This window comes from Scylla paramamosain, chromosome 32 (genome assembly GCF_035594125.1).
Source record: "Scylla paramamosain isolate STU-SP2022 chromosome 32, ASM3559412v1, whole genome shotgun sequence".
Taxonomy (NCBI): Eukaryota; Metazoa; Arthropoda; class Malacostraca; order Decapoda; family Portunidae; genus Scylla; species Scylla paramamosain.
Genome location: NC_087182.1, coordinates 5,288,755 through 5,296,254, shown reverse-complemented (window position 1 = coordinate 5,296,254; position 7,500 = coordinate 5,288,755). Strand labels below are relative to the sequence as shown.

General features: G+C 39.3%; 1 protein-coding gene across 1 annotated transcript in view; it reads right to left on the bottom strand.

Moving 5' to 3' along the window:
• The window catches only part of LOC135089106 (uncharacterized), a 94,661-nt gene that overhangs the window by 41,725 nt on the left and 45,436 nt on the right, over positions 1 to 7,500 (bottom strand). The window contains exon 2 of the mRNA XM_063984340.1: positions 6,972 to 7,100. The gene's annotated coding sequence lies outside the window, so the exon portion shown is untranslated. The remainder of the gene's footprint in view (positions 1 to 6,971; positions 7,101 to 7,500) is intronic.

Genomic DNA, 7,500 nt, shown 5'->3' with positions numbered 1-7,500 from the left:
AGAGAGAGAGAGAGAGAGAGAGAGAGAGAGAGAGAGAGAGAGAGAGAGAGAGAGAGAAACCGTGAATAATTAAGTTTACTGACGAAGCACAAAAATGACCAAATACGAGTACAGATTACATATAAATAAAAATTAATTCAAATTTTGTACATCCCTCGTCTGTCTCTTTTCACTCCCAGAACTTTAACATTTGAATAAATAAATCCTGCAACAGTGTCGAAGCTTCAAATATTCAGCCAGTAACGCCAAAAAGTTAATATGAAAAATAGAAAGTTAGAATATAGAGTGAATAAATAAAATAATAATAATAATAATAATGTAACTCAAGAATCACCAAGAAATGAAACACGTAAGAAGAGAAAAGAATATGAGACAAGAAGGAAGAATTGAAGATGGAAGGAGGGAACAAGAAGGTAGAAAGAATGAATAGGGGAAGAAGAAGATAAACACGAAAGCATGCACCAAGATTACAAGAAGCTATCATGACAGTACAAGAATAATGAAGAGAATTAAGAAAATAAAGGAAGATAAACAGAAAATTAGAGATAGTAAATGAAGTGAAAAGTAATCAAGAAAGTTAGGAAAAGGAGAAAACCAGAGAATAATAAAAAGGAAACAAAAAACAGAAGCACATACGTAACAAAATATAAAAGAAATAAATGAAAAGAGAGAGAGAGAAAGATTTTAAATACAACGACAAACCTTCCATAAAAAAAAGGAAAAAAAAGGAGAGTTTGCTAATCCTTGTATATTTTTTTCATTCTAGAGAGGAGGGAAAGAGAGGAAAAAAAGTTAAACAAATATAGATAAAAAAAAAATTGTGCGGATAAGAAGACAGTTTACTCTCCTAACAAGAACAAAAAAGAAAAAATAAATAAATAAATAAAATGAAAAATAAATAAATAAATAAAAATAAATAAAACGGTTCCATTTCAAAATTTCCTTTAATAAAAAAAATACAAGCAAAAAATATTAAGAAGAAAATAAGAGGCAGAGAGAGAGAGAGAGAGAGAGAGAGAGAGAGAGAGAGAGAGAGAGAGAGAGAGAGAGAGAGAGAGAGATCCTTCCAAAACCATTTATTAACAATTTTCCACCTTGCGCTTTCGGGGAGAGAGTGAGAGCGAGGCGGGAAGAGGGAGAGGGAGAGGGAGAGGGAGAGAGAGAGAGAGAGAGAGAGAGAGAGAGAGAGAGAGAGAGAGAGAGAGAGAGAGAGAGAGAGAGAGAGAGAGAGAGAGAGAGAGGGAGAGGTAGAGCAACAGGTGGCAGGCGGAGGCGATGCACAGTGGCCCGCCCAGCTTGCGTCACTACTCAGGTCAACACAGCCATGCCAGGTCACCACTCCTCCTCCTCCTCCTCCTCCTCCTCCTCCTCCTCCTCCTCCTCCTCCTCCTCCTCCTCTAAACAGCCTTGCAAGTACCTAAATGTTTGTTGCTATTTGGCCTTTCTTTTGTATTTCTTTGTATTCCTCCTCCTCTTCCTCCTCTCATCTTTCTCTTCCTCTCTTTCTCCTCTTCCTCCTCCTCCTCCTTGCAAGTACTGTGCCTAAAGGTTTGTTGTTGTTTGAATTTCCTTTGTATTCCTCCTCTTGGTCCTGTTCCTCCTTTCGTCCTTCTCTTTTTTCCTCCTCCTCTTTTTCGTTTTCTTCTTCTTTCTTCTCCTCCTTTCGTCCTTCTCTTTATCCTCCTCTTCTTTTTCGTTTTCTTCTACTTCTCTCTCCTCCTCCTCTTCCTTTTCTCTTTCTCTTCTCCTTTTCTTCTTCTTCTTCTTCTTCTTCTTCTTCTTCTTCTTCTTCTTCTTCTTCTTCTTCTTCTTCCTCCTCCTTCTCCTCCTCCTCCTCCTCCTTTCTTATGAAAATTCCATGTCAGATTTTCCATACTGCATGGTACTTTTCCCATCTATTTCCATGCCAGCGCAAGTTGGAGGGAGTGGTGGGTGGGGAGGAGCCTTCTGCTGTGCTGTCCTGTCTCTCTTCCCTGCAGCTAGTTAGAAGTAGTTACCAAACAGCCTTGCAAGGACCAAAAGGTCTGTTGCTGCTTGGCTTTCCTCCTCCTCCTCCTCCTCCTTCTCTCTTTCTTCTTCGTTTTCTTCTTGTTCTTCTCCCTGTTCCTCCTCCTCCTCCTCCTCCTCCTCCTCCTCCTCCTCCTCCTCCTCCTATTCCTTTATTTAACTTCTTGAGCTCAGTAGAAAGCAAAAGGTCTGTTGCTGTTTGTTTTCCTTTGTACCTTGTTCTTGTTATTCTTTTCTTTTTCTTCTTCATCCTCTTTCCCTTCCTCTTCCTCCTCCTCGTTTTCTTTTATCTAGCAGCTTAGTTGGGGTCAAAAGGTCTGTTGCTGTTTTGTTTTCCTTTGTCTTCTTTCTTTCCTCCTCCTCCTCCTCTTCTTCTTCCTCCTCCTCCTCCTCCTCCTCCTCCTCCTCCTCCTCCTCCTCCTCCTCCTCCTCCTCCTCCTCCTTCTCTTCTTCTCCTTCTTCTTCTTCTTCTTCTTCTTCTTCTTCTTCTTCTTCTTCTTCTTCTTCTATTCCTATAAGTCTAATAAATCTTCATCTGCCTCGTTTTTATTCTCTTCTTTCCTCTTCATTCTTCTCTTTTCTCCCTCCACTTCTTTTTTCTTCTCATTGGCATCTTTCTCCGCTTTTCCTCCTCTTTTCTTCCTTTACTTTTCCTCGCGTTTCATATCTTCCTCCTCTCCTTATTTTTTCTCTTTACTTCCTCCTTTTTTCTTTCCTTCTTTTCCCTTTTCATTATTATCTTCCCGTTTTTTCCTCCTATTTCCTTCTTTTCCTGTTTTTCCTCCTTCCTTCAGTTTTCCGCACCTTTCACCTTTTCCTCCTTTCCTTATTTTTTTCTCTTCTATTTCCTTCTTTTTTCTTTCTTCTTTCCTCCTTCTCGTAATATTTTCTAGACTTTGCTTTCGTATCTCTTAACTGCTCTTAAAATCCCCCCCCTCTCTCTCTCTCTCTCTCTCTCTCTCTCTCTCTCTCTCTCTCTCTCTCTCTCTCTCTCTCTCTCTCTCTCTCTCTCTCCACACGACCCCAGTACGGCACATTTTTCCACAGCAAGGTCAAAGGAAGAGAAATTGCCGCTCCCCCTGTATTGCAATCATGAAGTCTTCCTCTGACCTGCTGGGGACGTTTGGCGCCCTGGGAATTAGTGCCTGGAAGAGGAAGTGGGCGAAGTAAAGGCCTCATCGTACTGCTCTTGTTTATTGTGTTTTTTTTTTTTTTTTTGTGTTCCCGTCTCTCTGTTCGTGGTTTTTCATTTTTCTTTTGTCTCTCTCTCTCTCTATCTCTCTCTCTCTTTTGTCTTTATCTCTCTTTATTTGTTGTTTAGGTGTTTTTTTCTTTTCTCTCTCTCTCTCTCTCTCTCTCTCTCTCTCTCTCTCTCTCTCTCTCTCTCTCTCTCTCTCTCTCTCTGCGCGTTTGTGTTTGTGCTTGTCTTTCTTTGTCTCTCTGTCTCTCTCTCTCTCTTTCTCTTTGTCTTTCTCTGTCTTTGTGTTTCTCTGCTTCTGTTTCTCTCTCTCTCTACAACCGAAAGTGTAAAATGTTAATAATATTCAAGTTTGCTGTTTTCTTGATTTTTTTTTCTCTCTCTTTTCTTTCTCTGTTTATGTTAGTCTGTCTCTCTTTCCCTTTTTGTCTCTCTTTTGTTTCTCTCTTTGTCTTGTCTCTTTATTGTAGTGTGTTTGTGTTAGTCTGTCTCTCTCTTTCCCTCTTTGTCTCTCTCTTTCTTGTTTCTCTTTTTCGTCTTGTCTCTCTCTCTCTCTCTCTCTCTCTCTCTCTCTCTCTCTCTCTCTCTCTCTCTCTCTCTCTCTCTCTCTCTCTCTCTGTCTCTGTCTTCGTGTTTCTCTCTCCCTGTGTCTCTGTAGAAGCGGTGGTGTAAAAATGTTCCTGGTTTTCCTTTCGTTTAATGATTTGTTGAGTCTTTTTTTCTCTTCTCTGCCTTTGTGTTTGTTTGTCTGTCTCTCTGTGTTTTTGTGTTCCCCCCCCCCTCTCTCTCTCTCTCTCTCTCTCTCTCTAGCGGATCACTTTCCTGCAGGTGCTGAAGGAGGAACAGGAAAGGCGTGGCGCAGGAGGAGGAACACGTGAGGCGCAGAGCAAATTACCAGAGAGAGAGAGAGAGAGAGAGAGAGAGAGAGAGAGAGAGAGAGAGAGAGAGAGAGAGAGAGAGAGAGAGAGAGAGAGAGAGAGAATTCTAAGCATGGAACCTCTACACGTGATGCTCCTTACAAATCTCTCTCTCTCTCTCTCTCTCTCTCTCTCTCTCTCTCTCTCTCTCTCTCTCTCTCTCTCTCTCTCTCTCTTTCAAGAAAAAGAAGTCCTTAAGAGCAAGGATTACTTCTCTTCCTCGTAGTAAGAGAAGGAAGAAGAAGAGGAAGAGGAGGAGGAAGAGGAAGAGGAAGAGGAGGAGTTTGAAGAAGAACAAGTAGCATCAGACTTGTTGTTTTTTTACGAGTCATAAAAAAAAGTTAAAAGTAAATTTAAAATGAAGAAAAACGAGGAGAAAGAAGAAGACGAAGAGGAGGAGGAGGAAGAAGACGAAGTGGAATCCAAAGGAATACAAAGGAGAGCCAAACAGCAACAGACCTTTTGGTCCTTGCAAGGCTGTTTGGTAACTACTTCTAACTAGCTACAGGGAAGAGACAGGACAGCATAGCAGAAGGCTCCTCCCCACCCACCACTCCCTACAGCTTGCGCTGGCATGGAAATAGTTGGGAAAAGTACCATGCAGTATGGAAAAACTAACATGGAATTTTCATAGGAAAGGATGAAAGGAAGTTCTACTATTCACCCTACGGTGAACTCTATACGCCTATCTCAAAGTTAATACAAGTTATATTAAAACTGGTGTAGAATAAGAGTTTATTAGTGTATTTAGTAATTATTCGGACAAGAAGAGAGCTTGTTGGGGATTTGCTTTTAAATATTTGTCTATTTTATTTTTGAATGATTCAACAGAATTGCTGTTTACGATTTCTGCAGGAAGTTTATTCCATATATTTACTGTACAATTAAAGGAAACAATGTTTGGCCTCGAGGGATTAAAAAACGTTTGGGTACAATCTTGAATCCATATTTCTTGTCAGGTTAAAATGATCAATCGTAAAATATTTATGTGCATCAAGGTTACTATATCCTTTAAAAAACTGAACAGAGGAGGAGGAGGAGGAGGAGGAGGAGGAGGAGGAGGAGGAGGGGGAGATAGTAAGAACAAACAGCAGTACATTTAATATCTCTAAGAAGAAAGCAAGAGAGGGGAAAAATGAAAGAGGAAGAAGGAAGACAAAGACGAAGAGGAGGAGGAAGAGGCGATGGAAGAGAAAAATATACTGAAGAGAAAGAAGAAGATGAAGAAGAGAGAAAAGAGAGAGAAAGGAAAAAAAGAAGGAAAAGGTAGAAGAGAAGGGAGAGAAAACAAAAAAAGAAAAGAAAACAAAGAAGAAGAGAAAAATGAAGTCGATGAAAAGGAAGAAGATGAAGAAGGGGAGGAAGAAGAGATGAATGAAAAGAAGGAAAATAAAATAAAGAGGAAAAGAAAAAAGAAGACGAAGGAAAGAAGGATGAAGACGAAGAGGAAGAGGAAGAAGAGATGAAGGAAGAGAAAAAAATACTCAAGAGGAAGATGACGGAAAAGAGAGGGAAAGAGAATAAAGAAGGAGAAGGATGAAGAAGAGAAAGAAAACGAAGAAGAGAAAGAGAAAGAAATCGAAGAAAAGGAATAAGAATAGGAAGAAGAGAAGGAAAAGAAAACAAAGAAGAGAAATAAGATGAAGAAGAGAAGAGAAAGAAAACGAGGGAAAGGAATAAGAATACGAAGAAGAGAAGGAAAAGAAAACAAAGAAGAGAAATAAGACGAAGAAGAGAAAAGAAAGAAATCGAAGAAAAGGAATACGAAGACGAAGAAGAGAAGGAAAAGAAAACAAAGAAGAGAAATAAGACGAAGAAGAGAAAGAAAACAAAGAAAAGGAATATGAAGACGAAGAGGAGAAGGAAAAGAGACTGAGGAAGAAAAAAATATTGGCAATCTGTAGCAATATCTAAACACTCAGCTGAAATATTACAACTAAAAACAACAACAACAACAACAACAACAACAACAACAACAACAACAACGTCAAAACACCACACTCTACAAAAGTGTTAGTCAACGTGAGTGCAGGAATGTTTCTAAAGGCCATATGAAAATAACGGTGCACACGGAGGGGCAGGTGAGATGGCCAGCGTGTGTTGGAGTGCGCAGTAAGGAAAAAGAAAAAGAAAAGAAAAAAAAATGTAGGAAGAAAATTGTGTGCCAGGTAGTCAGGTAAGAAATTAATTTAAACTGAGATTAAAGTATTAGAAAATTATGTATTGTATTTGTATATTACACTCAGACAAGTTTGATACGTAGAATTTTGTTTTATTACACTCTGACTTCTCTTTGGGAACTGAAATTGAGGGAGGTCTTTTATTCAATTTTTGTTGACCTTGACCACAGCCCCTCTTACATGAAAAATACAATTAACACCTATATAACAATTATTTAGGACCGAATAGCTCCTTTCTGTGTTTATCTCTTTCACTGCAATACGAAACAATTAACAGCACCAGAAGTAGTGCCTGAAATCTTTACAAGCACCTACAAGAAAGAAGGGGGACTAAAAATAATAGACTTTCCAATTTCTAGCCAGTTCAAAGAGTGGAGGTGGCTGTAAGACAAGTAAAGATGTCTCAGAGTGATTAGTAGTCATGGAAAGATGTACCAAATAGAGACATAACTTTTATTTATATATTTTCAGTTTCAAAAATAGAGAAAAACGTTAAATATTTGATTTTTTGTATTTAATCGTCCAAGGCGCTGGAGTACATGAACTTGTCAAAAGCTCCCAGAACAGTGCATGAACATAAAGACTGAGAAACACTGCTCTGCACAACCCAACCTTCACCTTAAGCAAAAGAAAACGTGACTCAGGCGGGACTTAAGAGGGAAGACTCACCTAGCTCGGGGCCACACAGGACTGGGATGACCTTAAGGAGCGCTGAGCAGTTAGCGTCCTTATCACAAAGCTCCTTCGCAAACAGGCAGTTGAGGGACTCCTGCTCCTCCGGCGGTCCGACCAAACCTCCTGACGCGGCGGGAGGAAAGAAAAAAGGATTACATTAGAGATAAAATAAGAAGATAAACTGTGTTTTGAGAGTGATGAAGGAAGAGAGACAGAAACAAGGGTTGAATTAAAGAAAGAGTAAATAAATAGTGATCTGAAAAGGAAGATGGAGAGGAGAGAAAGGGAAAAAGGGTCATAATGAAAAGAAAATAAGAAGGTCTGCTATGTTTTGCGAGAATAATGAATGAAGAAAGATAGAAACTAACTAAAGCAAAAAGAAAAAAAAATAGAGACAGCGTTTTGAGAAGAAATATGAAAAAGGAAGAGAGGGAGGCAATAAAATGGTCATATTAAAGGGAAAATAAAAACGTATGCTATGTTTTCAGAAGGTAATGGAGAGAGATATAGAAAAAAAGTCAAA